We start from the raw sequence: 20,502 nt of genomic DNA, 5'->3' as shown, positions 1-20,502 counted from the left end.
CTTTGGCATTTGGGGACTAAGAATGTGACATTTTTATGAGATCTGATAAGAATCCTAGGTCTTCATCCCAGCTGTGCCACTACCTTACCTTTGTGACCTTTCATAATTTACTTCCCATTTCTGGATTTCTGTTTTATTATATTTTAAATGATGAAATTGGACTAAATGGTCTCCTTCCAGCTGTCACACCCCACAATATATGATCTATAATTAGTGTCCTATATTGCATCATCTTCTGTCATTGTGCAGTACAGTAAGAGTATCCACTTCAAATGTTCACATGGGCTACTGGTGCCTGACCTGTGGTAAAACATTCCAAGCTCCTATTACTCTGATTAGCCATAGTCAGACACATTGAAACTTGACTCTAGCATAGTGATGTCATATTGGTCCATTTCGAGAGCAAAGGACAACCACCAACCAACCAACCAACCAACAGTGAGAACTCATATCTCCCTAGTAGATTTCTATTTGATCAGAAAACATATAAACAAACCTGGAAGTGGAATATTCTATGAATTTAGAGCAACATTCAAGTAAATGGAATTTAGGAAAACCAGAATGAGTCAAAATGATTTATTGAGATGGCCAGATACAACATGGAAGGGTATAGACACATCAATAAACAAAGTTAGACAGAATAGAGTTTCCAGAGGCCCTGGTTTCCATAGGGTTTTTAGACAAAAGGTCTGCCATGGCAACTGTCACATCATTTGCAGAGGAAATGGAGTCATGGAATGTGGACCAGTAGCAAAAAAGGAGGGGAAAGAGGCTCTGAAGTTTGACCAGGAAAGTCTACTCAGGATGAGGAAGGCCAAATTATAACTATGCTGAATCAGCAAACTTGGCAGAGTTTCAGTAGCTGGTTCTGAGAATGCTGGGTGCACTTAAGCCCTAATTTTACCAGCAGTGCAAGGAGAGATGAGTCTGAGGGCTTGAGGCTGTAGAATCCTCTGACTACCAATGGAGCCAATGACTACCCTAATTTGTGGATAATTAATACATAACTGCATCACAATTTTACATGACAATGGAAGGTTTTATTTTGTTTTTCTTTTTAGAGTTGGAGGACTTTTGGATACAGGGAAACCTAGTTTCTATCTAAGTACCTCCTAATTCTGAGAACCAGTAGGTTCAATGATTTGCCCAAGGTCACATGGTTAGTGATAGAGCTGAGATTAGAAATTTTATCTCAACATCCAGTCTGACTCTTAATGACACTTTATACTTCTCTGTGGATTGTCTCTAATCCCACTCCCTCACATGGTCACTTTTAACATGTACCATTTACATGACTTAGACTTTTTAAAAAAAATGTGTACCTTCTATATACATAATTAAAGTACTTGAGTGCAGTGGATAGAATTCTGAAATTGGAATGACGTTATCTGGGTTGGAATCGTAGATCTGTTGCTTAAATACCATCATGTCTTTGGATAAATTACTTTTCATTTGTTCATCCAGCTTCCTTATCTCTAAAATAAGGAGGTTGGACAAGGGAACATCTGGGGCTCCTTCCAGCTCCAAACCCATGTTCCTATGATCCTGTCTGTGTATTTATGTGTCCACAAATGTACATATATGTGCAATCACATGTTGAGCTGAAAATCAATAAAGGATGAAATCTATAATGCTAAATATACCAACTGAGTCACATAAACTAGTTAGTAAAACTTTTTTCATCAATTGTGAATAAGTTGTCTGCTGTGGAGAATCTCATACAAGAGCCTGTCTGTTCACTACTCATGGTTTCATCAAATATGCTATTATATGCATATACAGAGACACAGTGGTGAATTTGGGATCAACATCGTCTACATTTATATTTTGCCTCAGACACCATCTGTGTGACCATGGGCATAGAACTAACTTCCCTCTCAGTCCCAGTTTCCTCATTGGTAAAATGGATGTAAGACGAGCACCTGCCACAGTGTTATGGTTAGGATTACATGTGATAAAAAATGTGAAGCAATCTACAAACCTTCAAGTGTTTTATTGTTTTAAATATTTCAAAATATTTTTACCATTTAAAATTTTTCTTTAAATTTAAATTTAATTTTAAATATTATTGTTATTATCATCTTGGTTGTCCTTTGTTATCCTTCATTGTCAGTCCATAGTACTGAAGTTTTCCTGTTGTTTGAAGTTGAAAGACCATTGCTGAATAGAAAAGAAAAAAAATCAAGACAGTATTTCCCAGAAGACCATGTGTCTTACTGCAAAGTGTTATCCTCAGTAGCAGAAGACATTGATTAGTAGAGTGTGTTGTGAGGAGTGCCAAGTTTAAAAGGTGGATTTGCTAGAGTAGAGGAAGGAAGGATGGAAAATGCTTCAGGCTATAAATAGACTTGAGAGAGGGAATAGTAGCCACATAGATCACTATTGGAATGGGATCCCTAAACCCAGAAAATCATGAGAGATTTCTCAAATCTTTACCCTACCTGGAGAATTCAGCAGTCCTGTGAATTTCCCTGACCAATTACTACAGAGCTTCAATGGACAGAAGACACTGACTTCTAACCTTTGCCACTGGTTTCATGAGTTCTAAAGGAATCATGTCCCTCTCCTATTGTGCTAGGGTTATTACCTGAGGGATCGGGTGAAAATTAGATAGCAGCACTCTCACCCCATTGAAGATGGTTGTAATCATTTATTTTTCCTAAGGAAGTTTTTATCATTCACTTTGTTTTATGTCTTAATTAGATGAATTTCCTATGGGATTATTGATATTTATATGGTCTGGTAATAGGGTTTGTATCAGTGGAGGCAATGGTCAAAATTTGTCTAATTGATTGCATACAATAACTACCTGGAACCTTGGGAAAAACAAAAGCAAAAGCCAGCAAAATGGTGAAGAATTAGAATCTTCATGGTTTTTTTAAACTGTTTTGTGAATAATTATCCTCATCCGACCAAGGCTGTTTATTCCATATTTATTCAAGCTAAAATTCAACCTGCTCCAGAAAGGTAGGGATCTTCTAAAATGTTTTGGTTCTCAGAGGTCTGTGGTATAGTGTATTGATCTTTTAAGGAGTCAGTTGCTTATATCTGTAACAATAAACTGAACTGGTTAAGCTGCTTATTATACTCGTCACATTGAACTTTTCTTTTATTCCATTTTATTCTCTCCCCAGAGTTTAGGCTGTAGTAGATAATACTGTTTTTCCATGGCAAACTTTTGTCCCTTGTCAGATATTTCAAGTAACTATTATCCCATTGAAGGCCATGTTCCCAGAGACTTTGGTCGATTGTTCATTGCTGAAGTGACATTGTATACTGTGATGAAGTAACTTTAGTGAGATACATGCTGAAGTGACATTGTCAAACTATCATTTTATATTTCATATATATATATATATATATACACACACACATATATATACACACATACTATATATATATATTCAACCATATATATATATGTGTATATATATATACATATATATATATATACATATATATATATATATATGGTTGAATAGTTACTATTGAAGAGGCTCTTCTCTTCTTTACAGGTACATTGAGGACCAATGAATAAATATATATTATTTTCTTCATATTTATACTTTTTAGAATTGCTAACTTGACCTTCATCAAACAAAAAGTTTCATATATGAAAAAAATCAGGAAAGAGAATATTATCAGAAACGGAACTGTTATCTGTATTTTTTGAGTTTAGACATATAGAGTGATAGTATAAGTAAATTACAGGAACATGGAAGAACTTGCCTATAAGATCTATAGATAAGGGAAGAGTTTATGGTAAAACAAGAGATAGGATTGTGAGAATAAAATGAATAGTTTTGTTTACAAAAAAGTCAAAAGTTTTTCTCTTTCACAAACAAAACTAGTGCCACCAAAATTAAAAGGAAAGCAGGCAAGTTGAATAGGTGGGAATTAAAGCAGATTTCTCTGATAAAGGCCTCATTTCTCAAATATATAGGGAACTAAGACAACTTTATAAAAATAAGAGCCATTCCCCAATTGAAAAATGATCAAAGAATATGATAGTCTGTTTTCAGAAGAGGAAGTCAGAGCTCTCAACAGTCACTGGGAAAAATATACTAAATCAGTGTTTCTTCAACTGTGGGTTGAAACCCCATGTGGGATAGAAAACAATTTGGCAACAGTTTCCAAACACACAACAACCAAAAGCTAATTCAAAATGAAAGGTTTATTGAATCTGAAGTGTGTCTAGCAGCACTTACCTATCACATAAAGCAACTTAGCAACTTCACAGCAGCCTTGGTTCTGAACACAAAGCATGCACACTGTGCATGCCCTCAGGTAATGAAAAGCCAATGAATGTTGGCCAAATAGAAAAAGGGGAAAGAGGGGAAAAGTTCAAGAAGTCCTGCTCTAAATCACTATTGATTAGAAAATACAATTTAAAACAACTCTGAGATCTCACTTCATACCTATCAAATTGACTAACATGACAAAAAATGAAAGTGATAAGTGATGGAGAGGATGTGGAAAAATAGATGACCTGTTGGTGGCGTTGTGAACTTTTCTAACCATTCTGGAAAACAGTTTGGAACTATGTCCAAAAGGATATGAAATTGACATAACTTTAGACCCAGAAATGCCACAATTAGTTCTGTATCATAAAGATATAAAAAAATGGGAAAGGACTCATATGAACAAAACTATTTAGAGTAGCTTTTATTTTTTGTAATTGCAAAGAATTGGAAATCAAGGAATGCCCATCAATTGGGAAATGGCTAAACAAATTGTGGTTTATGATAAGGTTGGAATACAATTGTCCTCTAACAAATGATGAGGGGAATGGTTTCAGAAAGAAATAAAGGAAAGACTTCTACAAACTGATGCAAAATGAAGTGAGCTGAACTAAGAGAAAATTGTACACAGTAACAGAGATATTATAAGGATGGTCAACTGTGAAAGATTTAGGTACTGTGATCAAGTCAATGAGTCAAACAGCTCCAAAGGACCCATAGTGAAAGCTGTTATCCATATCCAGAGATCTGATGACCAGTGCATACTGAAGCCTATGTTTTCCACTTTATTTTTCTTGTTACTGTTTGCGACATGACTGATATGGAAATTTGTTTTGCCTGATTTTACATGCATAACTCATATCATATTGTGTGCCTTCTCAATGGGTGGGGAAGGGACAAGCGAGAAAGAGAGAGAGAATTTGCAATACAAACTTTTAATAAATGAATCATAAATAAATAGTTGAAAAAACAAATATACATATATGTTATCTCAAATTGAACATTTTACTCCTGATGTTGCCTTATTTCTTTATGGTCTGTTCTTAACTGCTTTCAACTCTTTCTGCTTATTTTTAAATTATATTCTTTGCTTTCTCTCCTTTTTTTTGTTTTTAGTATAATAAAGTTTTTCCTAATGCCTTCCTATGCCAGACCTCAGAAAAAATGTGATAAATCTGTAGTGACAGAAATAGCAAACAGACAAACATTGGTCACCTGCACTGTTAGTAATGTCCCCTCTTAGAAGAGGTGAAAAACATGATTCATCTTCAATCTTTTAGAATCACAGTAATAAAAGCTAGGAATTACATAGTGTGGTAAGCGTTTCAAAGGGCTTTACAAAAGCTCTTTATGTCCTCAGCAAGCTAGTTTCTCTGTTTAATTTTCATGTTGCAGATGAGGAAAGAAGCTGAGAGATCAGTGATGTGTCCAGGTAGGATATCAACTCAGATCTTTAGTTCCTCAGTCTAATCTTTTATCCACTGCTCCACTTTTCATTCTCCTTTTTAAATCTCTCCCAGTTCCCATCCTTTACAAGACACTTGTCCTTATAGAATATCTACTAGCTCTTCTTACCTTACTTGGCATCAGATCATATAAGTACCCTAGGATTTTTCTGCATCTGTTCATTTTATCATTTCATTTGTCAGAAAAAAATATTCACCATATGTAAAGGTGGGATCAATATAATCATACAATTCCACCCTCTTAAAATTAATCAATCACCCATAGGCTTTAAAATTTAATGTCCTTTAAACTGAAATGATTTTGTAAAAGAATCAGTTCAAACTTGGTGGTGAAAACTTGGCCAGGCCCAGGGGGTAGCTATAAGTTATCATGCCAAAGAAATACTTTCATTCCATTAATTAGAGCTAGGATGAATTTTTTTTTCTTTTTTTTATTATTATTTTTTTAATGTTTAACAATCACTGCCATACAATTGAGATTTTATCCCCCCCACACCTACCCCCCACTACCCCCCTCCCTCCCCATGACTGCATGCAACTCTGTATAGGTTCTACATATACTTTCCTACTGAGTACATTTTCACTATAGTCATGCTATGTAGTCGGACTAAAATAAATGGAAGAAATCATATAACAAATCAAAACATGATATACAAAAACATACACATACACAAACATGATCTGCTACATTCTGCAAATGACTTCCATATTTCTTTCTCTGAGTGTGGAAGGCATTTTGCCTTAGAAAACCACCATTGGGATTTTTTTTTAAGAAGTTCTTGCGTTATTATGAATTTCCAAGTCTACCAGAAAAAACTCTCGCACACTGTGGTCGTTGCTGTGCACAAAGTTTTCCTGGTTCTGCTCCTTTCACTCAGCATCAGGTCATGTAAGTCCTTCCAGGCCTCTCTGAAATCTTCTTGTTCATCATTTCTTATGGCACAATAGTACTCCATTACATTCATATACCATAATTTATTCAGCCATTCCCCAATTGATGGACATCCCCTTGACTTCCAGTTTTTGGCAACTACAAAGAGTGCTGCTATAAATATTTTTGTACATGTGGGACCCTTTCCAATTTTTATGATCTCTTGGGGATACAGTCCTAGTAGCGATATTGCTGGGTCAAAGGGTATGCACATTTTTGTAGCCCTTTGGGCATAGTTCCAAATTGCTCTCCAGAATGGTTGGATGCGTTCACAGCTCCACCAACAATGAATTAGTGTTCCAACTTTCCCACATCCTCTCCAGCATTTATCATTTTCTTGTTCTGTCATGTTTGCCAATCTTATAGGTGTGATGTGGTACCTCAGAGTTGTTTTGATTTGCATCTCTCTAATCAATAGTGATTTAGAGCATTTTTTCATATGATTATAGATATCTTTAATTTCTTCTTCTGAAAATTGCCTGTTCATATCCTTTGACCATTTATCAATTGGGGAATGACTTGTATGATTATACATTTGAGTCAGTTCTCTATATATTCTAGAAATGAGGCCTTTATCCCCGAGCTTAGCTGTAAAAATTCTTTCCCAATTTACTACATCCCTCCGGATTTTGGTTGCATTGGGTTTGGTTGTGCAAAAACTTCTCAGTTTAATGTAATCAAAATTATCCATTTTGCATTTCATAATGCTTTCTATCTCTTCTTTAGTAAAAAATTCTTCCCTTCTCCATGAATCTGATAAATACACTATTCCTTGCTTCTCCAGTTTATTCATGGTATCAATCTTTATACCTAAATCATGTACCCATTTGGACTTTATTCTTGTGTACGGTGTCAGGTATGGGTCTATGACTAATTTCTGCCACACTGTTATCCAGTTTTCCCAGCAATTTTTGTCAAACAGTGAGTTCTTATTCCAGAAGCTGGGGTCCTTGGGTTTATCAAACAGAAGGTTGCTATATTCCTTGCCTACTGTGTCTTGAGTGCCAAGTATATTCCACTTGTCTACCTCTCTGTTTCTTAGCCAATACCAAGTGGTTTTGATAATTGCTGCTTTATAGTACAATTTGAGGTCTGGTAGCGCTAGGCCACCTTCCCAAGCATTTCTTTTCATTAGTCCCTTTGATATTCTGGACCTTTTGTTTTTCCAAATGAATTTTGATATTATTTTATCCAGCTCTAGAAAATAATTGTCTGATAGTTTAATTGGTATGGCACTAAATAAGTAAATTAATTTAGGTAGAATTGTCACTTTTATTATATTAGCACGGCCTACGCATGAGCAACTAATGTTTTTCCACTTACTTAAATTTGACTTTATTTGTGCAAAAAGTGTGTTGTAATTGTGTTCATATAATCCCTGGGTTTGTTTTGGCAGGTAAACTCCTAAGTATTTTATACTGTCTACCCTAGCTTTAAATGGGATTTCTCTTTCTATCTCTTGTTGCTGGACTTTGTTGCTAACATATAGGAATGCAGAAGATTTGTGTGGGTTTATTTTGTACCCTGCAACTTTGCCAAAGTTGTTTATTATTTCAAGTAATTTTTTACTTGAATCTCTTGGATTCTCTAAGTAAATCATCATATCATCTGCAAAGAGTGATAACTTAGTTTCTTCTTTGGCTATTCTTATTCCTTCAATATCTTTATCTTGTCAAATTGCTACAGCTAACATTTCTAGTACCATATTGAATAATAGTGGTGATAATGGACAACCTTGTTTCACCCCTGATCTTATTGGGAATGCATCTAGCTTATCCCCATTGCATATAATGCTTGCTGAAGGTTTTAGATAGACACTGCTTATTATTTTATGGAAAGTTCCCTTTATTCCTACGTTCTCCAGTGTTTTTAGTAGGAATGGGTGTTGTATTTTGTCAAAAGATTTTTCTGCATCTATTGAGATAATCATGTGGTTTTTGTTAGCTTTGTTGTTGATGGGATCGATAATGCTAATAGTTTTCCTAATATTGAACCAGCCCTGTAATCCTGGTATGAATCCTACCTGATCATAATGTATTAATCTCGTGATAAGATGCTGTATTCGTTTTGCTAAAATCTTATTTAAAACTTTTGCATCTATATTCATAATGTATTAATCTCGTGATAAGATGCTGTATTCGTTTTGCTAAAATCTTATTTAAAACTTTTGCATCTATATTCATTAGGGAAATTGGTCTATAATTTTCTTTCTCTGTTTTGTCTCTTCCTGGTTTGGGTATCAAAACCATATTTGTATCATAGAAAGAATTTGGGAGGACTCCTTCTTCCCCGATTTTCAAAAATAGTCTATATAGTATTGGAATTAACTGTTCTTTAAATGTTTGATAGAATTCACTTGTGAATCCATCTGGCCCTGGAGATTTTTTCCTAGGGAGTTCATTGATGGCTTGTTCGATGTCTTTTTCTGAGATGGGGTTGTTTAAGTATTCAACTTCCTCTTCTGTTAATCTGGGCAATTTGTATTTTTTAAGATATTCATCCATCTGGTTTAGATTATCGAATTTGTGGGCATAAAGTTGGGCAAAGTAGTTTCTAATTATTGTTTTAATTTCCTCCTCATTGGAGGTGAGTTCACCCCTTTCATTTTTAATATTAGTAATTTGATTTTCTTCTTTCTTTTTTTTAATCAGATTGACCAAAGGTTTATCAATTTTATTAGTTTCTTCATAAAACCAACTGTTGGTTTTATTTATTAATTCAATAGTTTTCTTAATTTCAATTTTATTAATCTCTCCTTTGGTTTTCAGTATTTCTAATTTGGTATTTACTTGGGGATTTTCAATTTGTTCTTTTTCTAGCTTTTTCAACTGCAAGCCCAAGTCATTGATCTCCTCTTTCTCTATTTAATTTATGTAAGCATTCAAAGATATAAAACTTCCCCTAAGTACTGCTTTTGCAGTATCCCATAAGATTTGGGATGTTGTCTCACTATTGTCATTCTCTTGAATGAAATTATTGATTGTTTCTATGATTTATTTTTTGACCCAACCCTTCTTTAGGATTAGATTATTTAGTTTCCAATTGATTTTTGGTTTCTCTTTCCATGGCCTTTTATTACATGTAATTTTTAATGCATTATGATCTGAGAAGGATGCATTGATTATCTCTACCTTTCTGCATTGGATTGTGAGATTTTTATGTCCTAGTACATGGTCAATTTTTGTAAATGTTCCATGTACCGCTGAGAAAAAGGTATATTCCTTTCTATTCCCATTCAATTTTCTCCAAAGATCTATCATATCTACCTTATCTAGAGTTTTATTTACCTCCTTAACCTCTTTCTTGTTTATTTTGAGGTTAAATTTATCGAGTTCAGAGAGGGGGAGTTTGAGGTCCCCCACTAGTGTAGTTTTGCTGTCAATTTCTTCCTTCAACTCCCTCAACCTCTCCTCTAAGAATCTGGATGCTATACCACTTGGAGCATACATGTTTAGTAATGATATTGCTTCATTGTCTATGGTGCCTTTTAGTAGGACATAGTTTCCATCCTTATCCCTTTTGATTAGATCTATTTCTGCTTTTGCTTTGTCTGAGATTAGGATTGCTACTCCTGCCTTTCTTACATGAGCTGAAGCACAATATATTCTGCTCCATCCTTTGACCTTTATCCTATGTGTATCCCCCCATTTCAAATGTGTTTCTTGTAAGCAGCATATTGTTGGATTATGGCTTTTAATCCATTCTGCTATCCGTCTCCGTTTTATGGGAGAATTCATTCCATTCACATTCACCATTATGATTACAATCTGTGTATTTCCCTCCATCCTCTTTCCCACCATTTGTGCTGTTAGCTCTCCTGTCTCCCTTCCCCTCCTCAATAGTATTCAGTTTTCACCCCCTCCTCCTGCAGCCTTCCCCTCCTTCTTTTAGCCCCCCTCCCTTTTACTCCCCTTTACTCTTATTGCTTCTTCCCTCCCTTTTAGCCTCCCTCCCCTTTCTTCCCCCTTCCCCTCCTACTACCTATAGAGCTAGTTAGGAATGTCTACTTAAGATTATTGTTCCCTCCTTTAAACAAATCAGATGAGAGTACCTCTCAAACAATGCTCATCTCCCTCCCCTCCTTCTCTCTACTATAGTTTTGTACTTCTTCCTGTGATATAATTTGCCATTTTCTGATTCCTCCTTTTCACACCTCCTATTACAATCTCTTCTCATACTTAAATCATATTTTTGACATGACATCATTTACTTTATACCCGTTCCCTCTATGTATATACCTTTTATCGTAATAGCTGCACAGTTCCCTTATAGGGAGGTAAACAGTTTGCCCTAATTGAGTAACAAGTTTTGGTTTTTGTTTTTTCCCCCCTGTTTACCTTTTTATGATTCTCTTGAGACCTGCATTTGAAGATCAAATTGTCTATTGAGTTCTGGCGTTTTGGTCAGGAAGCTCTGGAAATCCCTTATTTCGTTGAATGACTTTCTCCTTGCCTGAAATGTTGTGCTGAACTTTGCTGGGTAGTTGATCCTTGCTTGAAGTCCCAACTCCTTTGCCTTACGGAATATTGTGTTCCAATTCTTTCGATCTTTTAATGTAGAAGCTGCAAGGTCCTGTGTGATCCTGACTGTATGTCCTTGATATTTGAATTGTTTCTTTCTGGCTGCTTGTAGTATTTTCTCCTTCACTTGATAGCTCTGGAATTTGGCAACGATATTTCTTGGGGTTTTGAGTTTGGGATCCCTTTCGGGAGGGGAACAGTGGATTCTTTCAATGACTCTTTTGCCCTCTGATTCTAGTACTTCTGGGCAGTTTTCCTTGATGATTTCCTGGAAGATATTGTCCAGACTCTTTTCTTCATCATGGGTTTCTGGCAGGCCAATAATTCTTAAATTTTCTCTCCTGGATCTATTTTCCAGGTCAGTTGTTTTTCCAATTAAATATTTTACATTTTCTTCTATCTTTTCATTCTTTAGATTTTGTTTGACTGATTCTTTTTGCCTCATTGAGTCATTAGTTTCTACTTGCCCAATTCTAATCTTCATCGTATTGTTTTCTTCAGTTAACTTTTGCATCTCCTTTTCCATCTGACCAATTTTTCCCTTTAAGGAGCTATTTTCTCCATTTAATTTTTGTACTTCCTTTTCCATTCGACCAATTTTCCCAGTTAGGTTTTGAGTTTCCTTTTCCATTTGATCAATTTTCCCAATTAGGTTTTGGGTTTCCTTTTCCATTTGATTAACTCTTCCTTTTAGGGAATTATTTTCTCCAGTTAATTTTTGAACTTCCTTTTCCATTTGTTCAATTTTCCTTTTCAAAGTGATGTTCTCATCAGTGAATTCTTTTTTTATAATTTTAAAATCATTGGCCAGTTTTTCTTCTATTTCCTTCGTCAGCTGTTCCTGGAAATCTAGTTGTGCTTGCGAGAGCTTCATAGTCCCTTCTGAAGTTTCAGATGGAAGTACAGTCTCAGCTCTGACCTCTTTGGTGTTTGTGTTTTGGTCCTTATCCCCATAGAAAGATTCTATGGTTTTTTCACTTTTCGTCTGCTTTTTCCTATTCATGATGTTGGCTGAGTGTTGTAGCTTCTGGTTCTTTCAGTCAAAAGGTACAGAACTTTGTGTTGAGCTGATGTGTGGAAAAGCTAAAACCAGGTTTTTGTTTATTGTTTCCCAGATCAACCCTGGAGTTAGCTTGTTAAGTGTGTGGGAGGGGTGGTCTGGTCACAGGAGATCTCCTCAGCTGAACTGAGGCAAAGGCAAGCTCAGGGGATGGTAATTCCAGCTTCTCTATTGTCTTCCCTTTTCCCTTGGAGGGCTGAGGCATGCCTAGATGCTAATGTGTATTCCCACCCCTCCTGGGGCTTGTCTCCTGCCACTGATGCTTGCCTGGGTCTCAGTGCAAATTTTCTCTGCCCTGGGTCCTCTGTCCTTCCAGATCACCTCCGCCACAGTAGGAAGAATCCCCCTTTGCTATTTTCCTAGCCTCTGGTGTTATGAGACTATTTGCCCCCTTCTGCTGTTCCCGCTGATCCAGGATTTTTCTGGGGAAATATTTTATGGTTCTTTCACGGTCATCAGGGGGGAGGAGAGAGCATTTAGTGATCACTCCGCCATCCTGGCTCCCGGAAGTTCAAGTAGGTGACTTACTGAAGTTTAGTCTTCAGGCTGAAGGTTTCAAGGGCTGCTGCGCTGATATCTGGTGCTCAGCGGCTCTCACCAGCTCAGTTTGGCTGGTCTCCTGCTCTGCTGGTTCTTCCTGCTACTCTCAGGCTTCTCAGATCCCTTCCACCCTGCTGCGCTGACCACACGGCACTGTGCGCTGGGGGCTCACCCCCGCGGAACCAATCCTTCCCGCGGACCTTCCAGTCTAACCTGGGCTCCGAATCCATCAAAGTCTGTCACCCACTGGATTCCGCACCTCCAAAGTTTGGTCAGATTCTCCTTTCAGAGGTATCCAGAGGAGTTTGTCCAGGAGCTTAGGTGAGTTGTTGCTTTCACTCTGCTATCTTGGCTCCGCCCCCTAGGATGACTTTCTAGCACACCCCTGAGGAGGATCTGTCAAGGACAAGGAGAGATGGGTCAGAGAGGAGAGGCCTTGAATGTGACCTGTCAGTGCCTCTCCTTCCCCTTCCCTTTGGCTAGGAGAAGACATAGAGAAGTGCTGGGTTTGGTTTTTTTTTTTCCCCTTAAAAAAAATTCAGTTCCAAATTCTCTTCCTCAGTTCATGTTCATACCCACTCATTGAGAAGTCAAAACATAGGATACCCATTATACAAAGGAAGTCACTTAATGTATATTACCACATTAACTATATAAAGAAAAACAAACAAACCAACAAGAAAAATAACGAGAAAAAAATATGTTTCAATCTGCACTCAGAGTCCATTAGTTCTTTAGTGGAGATGAATAGCATTTTTCATCACAAGTCCTTTGTAATTATTGTGAATCATTGTATTGATCAGCTTACCAAATCTTTCCCAGCTGACCATCCTTACAGTATGGCCATTCCTGTGATTACAGCGTTCTTCTGGTTCTGTTCGCTTGATTTGCATCAATTCACAGAAGTCTTCCCACGTTTTCTGAAACCATCTGCTTTGTGATTTCTTATAGCATAATAGCATTCCGTTTCAATCATATACCATAATTTGTTTAGCCATGCCCCAGTTTATGCACATTCAGTTTTCAGTTCTTTGCCTTTACAAAAAAAAAAAAAAAAACTACTACAAATGTTTTTGCAATCTTGATGTGTGTGTTCGTCCTTCATTGCCGAAGAAGACCATGCCATCAGAGAAATAATGACATGACTTGCACTTGATTTTGTTTTGAGTGAGGGAGGGCTATGCAGGTCACCAGCCTCACTTCTCCTCCAGAGCAATCTGAATCCAGTGACCATCTGGTCACATTCATCAGCATGACTGGAGATGACCCAGAATGAGGCAGTTGGGGTTAAGCAACTTGCCCAAGGTCACTCAGCTAGTGAGTGTCAAGTGTCTGAGGTGAGATTTGAACTCAGATCCTCCTGACTTCTGCACTGGTGCTCTATCCACTGCACCACCTAGCTGCAGTATATATTTGATGAAATCCTATTAAAGCTGCCCCTCAGCCTGAATATTCTAGCTTTCTTCTGGGCCTCACTGAACAGTAGGCATGTCCTAATCTAACCACATAATCTGGGTTTAACCATACCACAGATCCCCAGGCACTGCCTCCAGCTAGCCACTGCCTCCAGATCCAATTCATGTATTTGAATAGGTGTGTTCTTGTAACCAATCACAATTATATGTTCCATTTAGCCCAAGACAGCACCACAATATCTAACTATTCATCTTGACCAGACAGGTCCACAATATCTAGCCAAACGGAAAGCAACACAACCAGGTTGTTTGACCAGTGAGCCACACAAGGGAACCTGTTACCTAATCCCTTAACAAATCCCTTCTGCCTTTTTAATAGTCATAATTTCTGTTCTGAAATTTTATGCTATAAAAACACGTCTTGCTTCTCTGAAGCTGCTGGTTCCTTTTGGAACTTAGCTTACTTTATGACAGGTGCCAATCTCAATAAATGCCTATACTTGGAGTAGAGGTGGTCTGACTCTGAATTCTTTGAGACAGTGCCACCACAACGTACTATGAAACTGCAACACATTTTTTTTACCTTTTTCTTTGATCTTCTTTAGGTAAAGACCTAGAAGTGGTATTGTTGGATCAAAGGATGCATACAGATTATTAGCTGTGCACCTGTTTTCCCACATCTCCTCCAGCATTTGTCATTTTCCTTCTCTATTATTTGAACTTTATGTCCGAACAGTTTCAATGTACATTTCTCTAAATATTAGTGAGTTAAAACATTTTTACATGACTATTGCTTAATTAATTTATTTATTATTCCTATGAAAACTTCCTGTTCATATCCTTTGACAATTTATCAATTGGGAAATGACTCCTATTTTTATAAATTTGGTTTAGTTCTCTTTGTATTTGAGAAATAAGACCTTTATCCAGGAAAATTTCACCCAGTTTCCTTCTTTTCTTCAACTATGGGAGTTTAAGTGAATTGCCCAGGCTCACAGAGGCACTAAGTGTCAGAGGCAGACCTCAAACTCCAGTGTCTAACACAATCCCTAGCACAAAGGAGGTGCTTTACTAATTGACTGTCAGCTTTGAAGACTTTGAATGCTGACTATTGCCTTCTGTTGTATATTATTTATTTCTCTCTTGGCTTCAGAAATACTTTACTCTCTGGGCTCTCTTTCTAACCATTCTTTATCCATGTTCCTCCCTGGTTCTTCATCCTTTTCTCAACTCTTTAATTAATGTAATACCTAAATATCTGTCATTTATTGCCTAGCTCTCTACATTATCTCCATAGAAATCTCATTCCTTCCTAACTTTAATTTCTTTTCTGCCCATGATCCCTAAATCTATGCATCCTGGCCTGGCTTCCCTATCCTAAGGCCCACATTTGCCTCTCTAGCTGCCTACAAAACATCTCTTCCTAGACAGTCTTGCAGTCCTCAAACTAAGCTCATGAGAATTTCCTTTAAACCTGACCATTTTTCTAACTTCATCTTTTTCTCTTGGTGACACCATCAATCATTTGGTCTATCATGTTTATAATTCTGGAACTATCTTTGACCATTCTTCTATTATTATCTCTTATTATTAAGTGACTTGGGACATGTTGATCACATTACCACTTCTCTGTCCATTATCTCTGCCCTTGTATAAGTCTTCAAGACCACCTAGCTCTTATGGTGAATTAATCTCCTGAGAATTTTTTCCATTTTTTATGCTTCAATCTGCCATCTCAACTGCTGAAAAATCTTATGTTTTTAATCATACATCTCACAGTGTTACTTCTCTCTCTCTCTCTCTCTCTCTCTTTCTCTCTCCCTCTGTATATATGTGTATATATACATATATTTGTACATACACACACACACACACACACACACACACATATATATATATATATATATATATATATATAAATATAAATATATATAAAACCTAGAATTCATGGTCCTGTATAACCAGGTACCAATCTTCTCTTTTGGCTTGATTTTATGTTGCTCTGTACTCACACAACAACAGCAAAGACAACTTTCTGCCACTGAACAGATAAAACACTCTCACAATCCACACTTTTGTTCTCCTTACCCTTCTTTGCCTAATGAAATTCTATTTATCTTTTAAAGCCCAATTCCAATGATACCTCTTTCATGAAAACTTCCCCCAGTTGAGGGTAATGTTCTTTCTCTTCAGATTTTAAATGTTGTTTTTCTATAACTCCATAATATACTTATAGAATATTGTGGTTTGTAGCCCTATATATGATGATGTCTTAATCCCTTACTAAACTGAGATTTGAGATATGGTGAATGCCTCCATTATATTTTTTTGTGCCATGGACTCATACCCACACATCATGCACATACCCCCAGCCCTGCCTCCATAGCAAGCCAGCAAAACCTATGGCCCTTGTGTCAGAATAATGTTCTTTAATAATTGAAGGGGATGTTGAATTTCAGATAAAGATTAATGAAAATAATCATGCAGTTTTTAAATTTTCCCATCCAATTCACAGACCCCTGGAAATCTATTCCCTTATCTTTTTGGTGGGGGAAGGGGTTGGACACTAGTGTAAGAACCAGTCCAATGACTTCATTTCACAAATAGGTTTTCAAAACATGTTTGGAAGGTCTTCCTTCCCAATCTGAAAGGTTAGATATATTCCAGCTTTTCTTATTCATCATACATGGATGTGTTATTTATGAATTTGCCCACTTTATGAATTCCATTATGTTTCCTTCTACTACTACCTTTTAGGAATGTTTCCCATACTATTGATTATTCATTTTTTGTGCTATGCTGTGTGTCCTTATGTTTAGCCTAATTTCATTTCATATGGTTCAAAGCACACACCCTATTGTGCTAATTTAACATCTATGCTCAAATTCATCTTATCCTACACCTAGAAGTTTTATATGTAGTGGGGAGATAAATCACTTTGTGAGCAACAAACATGGCATGGCTCTTTCTCCACCCATGTAGGTTCTTGGCTTTGATTGTGGAAGGACAGACTTCTCTCATCAACAGTAATGTAGTTTTTCTTTCTCTGTCTGCATTTTCTACACAAAGGATCCCTAATCCTTTTTTAATCTGTCTTCATCAGGCAGATAGCCAGCTTCCTTCAATATTTTTGAATGCCTTTCTCTTTTCTATCTCTAGTTTTGTTGTAGTTTCATTGAGGTAGTTACACAAGACTATTTTTTTACTATTCCTTTATGGAAAATTACAATGGATAACATAAAAAAATAAGGTCAGCAATCCAAGAAAAGTTTGTGAAATTCTTTATTGTATAATATCTAACACCTAATGAACCCTTAAAAGTTTCTAAAACATTGTGTATGTTTTGTTTTATTTAATCCTTACAATAGGATCTGTGAGGTATGTAGTATTATCTTACAGATGAGGAAACTGAGACATGCAGGGTTTGTATCTCAGCCAAGATCACACAGCTGGCAGATAGATAGATAGATAGATAGATAGATAGATAGATAGATAGATAGATAGATAGATAGATAGATAGATAAATAGATGGATGGATGGATGGATGGATGGATAGATGGATGGGTGGATGGATGGATAGATAGAGATAGATAGATAGATATGAATTTAAACCCTGCTTCATGCTCATGTCTGTCATTCACTAATATTGCCAAGAGGAGCTAACCTCAGGAATTCATGATCCATCTTCGGAAGTGTATTTGTAAGCTGGAGTAGAAATTCCAAATGAGATGCATTATCTCATTCAAATGTTTATTTTCTCCTTCACTGGAGTGTGTAACCCATCTACATCTCATTCTGTGAAGTTTTTGTTTATTGGGACTGTACTTTTCTTTCCCATGTTCTTCTTCATGCCCATCTCTTCCCTATTTTCCTTGCTCATTATGTTCTAGAGCGAATCTATAGCAATGAGTTGGATTAGATGGTCCCTGAGGTCTCTGCCAACTCTGAGATCATTCAATCTGCAATGACACAAACATCTTTCATGCCATTAATGTTCTTTTATCGTGATATTCTTCATAAAGACCTGAAGGTTCTTGTGAGACATTCTATGGGAGTTCTTAATTCTTGTAAAGAGAATCCTGATTGTGAAAAATGCCAACCTCCTTTAAGGAGAGACTGGAATTAGTACAGATTGCTGAATCAGCTTTGAAATTCTCTCCTCAAAATAACAGTGCCTAAAGAGGGGCCAGAAGGTTGATCATGAGACTTGAAACTCAGCCAGAGTCCTCGAAGGACATTTGCCATTCCTAGGTAGGGGATATTCAAAGAAGGCTGCCCCATAGGAGGTGACAAGCTAACCTAAAGAGAAAAGAGAACTTAAAAACAAAAAGACAGCTCTTCACAGATTTAAAACTGGAACAAACCCTAGAGGTTGTTTAGTCCAAATACCTTCCTTTATAGCATGGGGATCCAAGGACCTAGGAAGTTAATGGATTATCCTGAGAGTATTAAAGTATCAAATCATCCGAGCATCTAGAAGGTAACATAGGACTTGATATACATTATCTCACTTATGCCTCGGAACAACCTTATGAGGAAATTCCTATAAGGAGTTGTATTCCTGTTTCACAGATCAAGAAACTGAGGGTTAGCAGGAGTAAGTGATTTGTCTAAGGCCACACTGCTATCAGGTTAGGATTTGAACACAGATCTTCCTGACTCAAGGTCCAGCAATCTATATACTTTCAAAGGTCAGTGTTTCTTCACTGCACCATGAAAATGTTAAAGAAAGCCACTAAAAAGAGTGAGGAGTGCACTAAACTTAAATTTTTAAGTCTGAGGACTAAGAAAATCATACTGTAATATACTAGCAAAGGGACAAGGGAGTTGTTATTTTGGCTTTCTGCCTGAAACCATATCTTTGGGAGCCAAAATCTAGAATTTCCTAGGAGATTTAGCATAAATGAATAAATTATGTGTATGTCTGTGTGCATGTGTGTGTGAGAGAGAGGGAGAGAGACAGACAGACACAGACAGACTGAATGACATTGCCAGGGAGGCAGAGGCAGAAGTAGAGACAGAGACATACAGATAAAAAGGCAGAGAGATAAGAGACAGCGACAGTGTCCATGAGGCTGATTGTGATGGTGATTGAACGTTCTTCTCCTTCTTTGTACATAGTAAATGTTTTAAGTAGAATTTGAAGATGAACTTTAAAAGGCAGAATCACACACAGAATAAGGTGCCAGTGATTTTCATTGGGCAAACAAGGATGAAAAATAATATCTATATTCAAAAATCTTATATTCTTAATAATCCAAGTATAACTAGTCAAGCTTCATACAATAAACCCAAAATGACATTGGAGGAAATGAATTTCTCACTATAAAAATGAAGAATGGCCAACCTCCTAGTTTCTAGATGAAATTGAGAAGGAGAATAAATTTTCTAGTATCGTAGGTTGGCCATTTCCAGATTTCTTTAATGATTGGAAGCATTATATATCCAGAATCCAAACCAGTCTCAGAGGTTACTCAAAGGTCAAGACCCTTTGTGGAATAACAAATAAAATTCTAGACTTGGAGTCAGGAGGTATTAACTTGGAATACAGACTCATACAGATCAGCTGTGTGACTATAGATTAATCTTAATTTCATCAATTGCAAAATGTCAATATATATTGTATATATGTATATAAGCATATACAATCTATCTATTTTTGTCTATGCCTCCTGTCTGTGTCTCTCTGTTTCTGTCTGTCTGTGTCTATGTCTCTGTGGCTCTGTCTCTTTCTCTCTGCCTGTCTCTGTATCTGTCTCTGTGTCTCTGTCTCTGTCTCTGTCTCTCTGTCTGTCTCTAATATATCTAGATTAGCATACTGAGAATCTAACTGACAATCCATGCTCATTTGGCCTCAATTCTATAATGGGATGATTGCTGGTTTATTTTGGAAAAAAACTGCAGAGAATTGTCCTAGTCTGTTTTTGGAGCAAATATGTTCTTTGAGTGTTGGTATTTCTTGCTGTCAGAATGAATATAAGTAAGTAAATTCACAAAATAAGAGGCTTGTTGTCCAGAGGAAGTAAATATGTATGAGGTTACTCCAAGGCTCTATCATATAAACCTGAAAGCAATATTTTGAGATTATAAATACAATTAGAGATCCACTGATGGTGGCACATCTGAAATGCAGCATCTCTCTGTCTCTCTTTCTCTCTCTGTCTCTCTCTCCCCCTCCCTTCCTCCTATGCATATATGTGTGTGAGTGTATACATACATACACATACAGACACAGACACACACACACACACACACACACACACACACACACATATATATGCCTCTGTCTATCTCTCTGACTGTCTCTATTTCTCTTGTTTCTTCTCTCT

The sequence above is a fragment of the Notamacropus eugenii genome, chromosome 6, assembly GCF_028372415.1.
Source record: "Notamacropus eugenii isolate mMacEug1 chromosome 6, mMacEug1.pri_v2, whole genome shotgun sequence".
NCBI classification, from domain to species: domain Eukaryota; kingdom Metazoa; phylum Chordata; class Mammalia; order Diprotodontia; family Macropodidae; genus Notamacropus; species Notamacropus eugenii.
Note: the sequence above shows the minus strand (reverse complement) of the source record.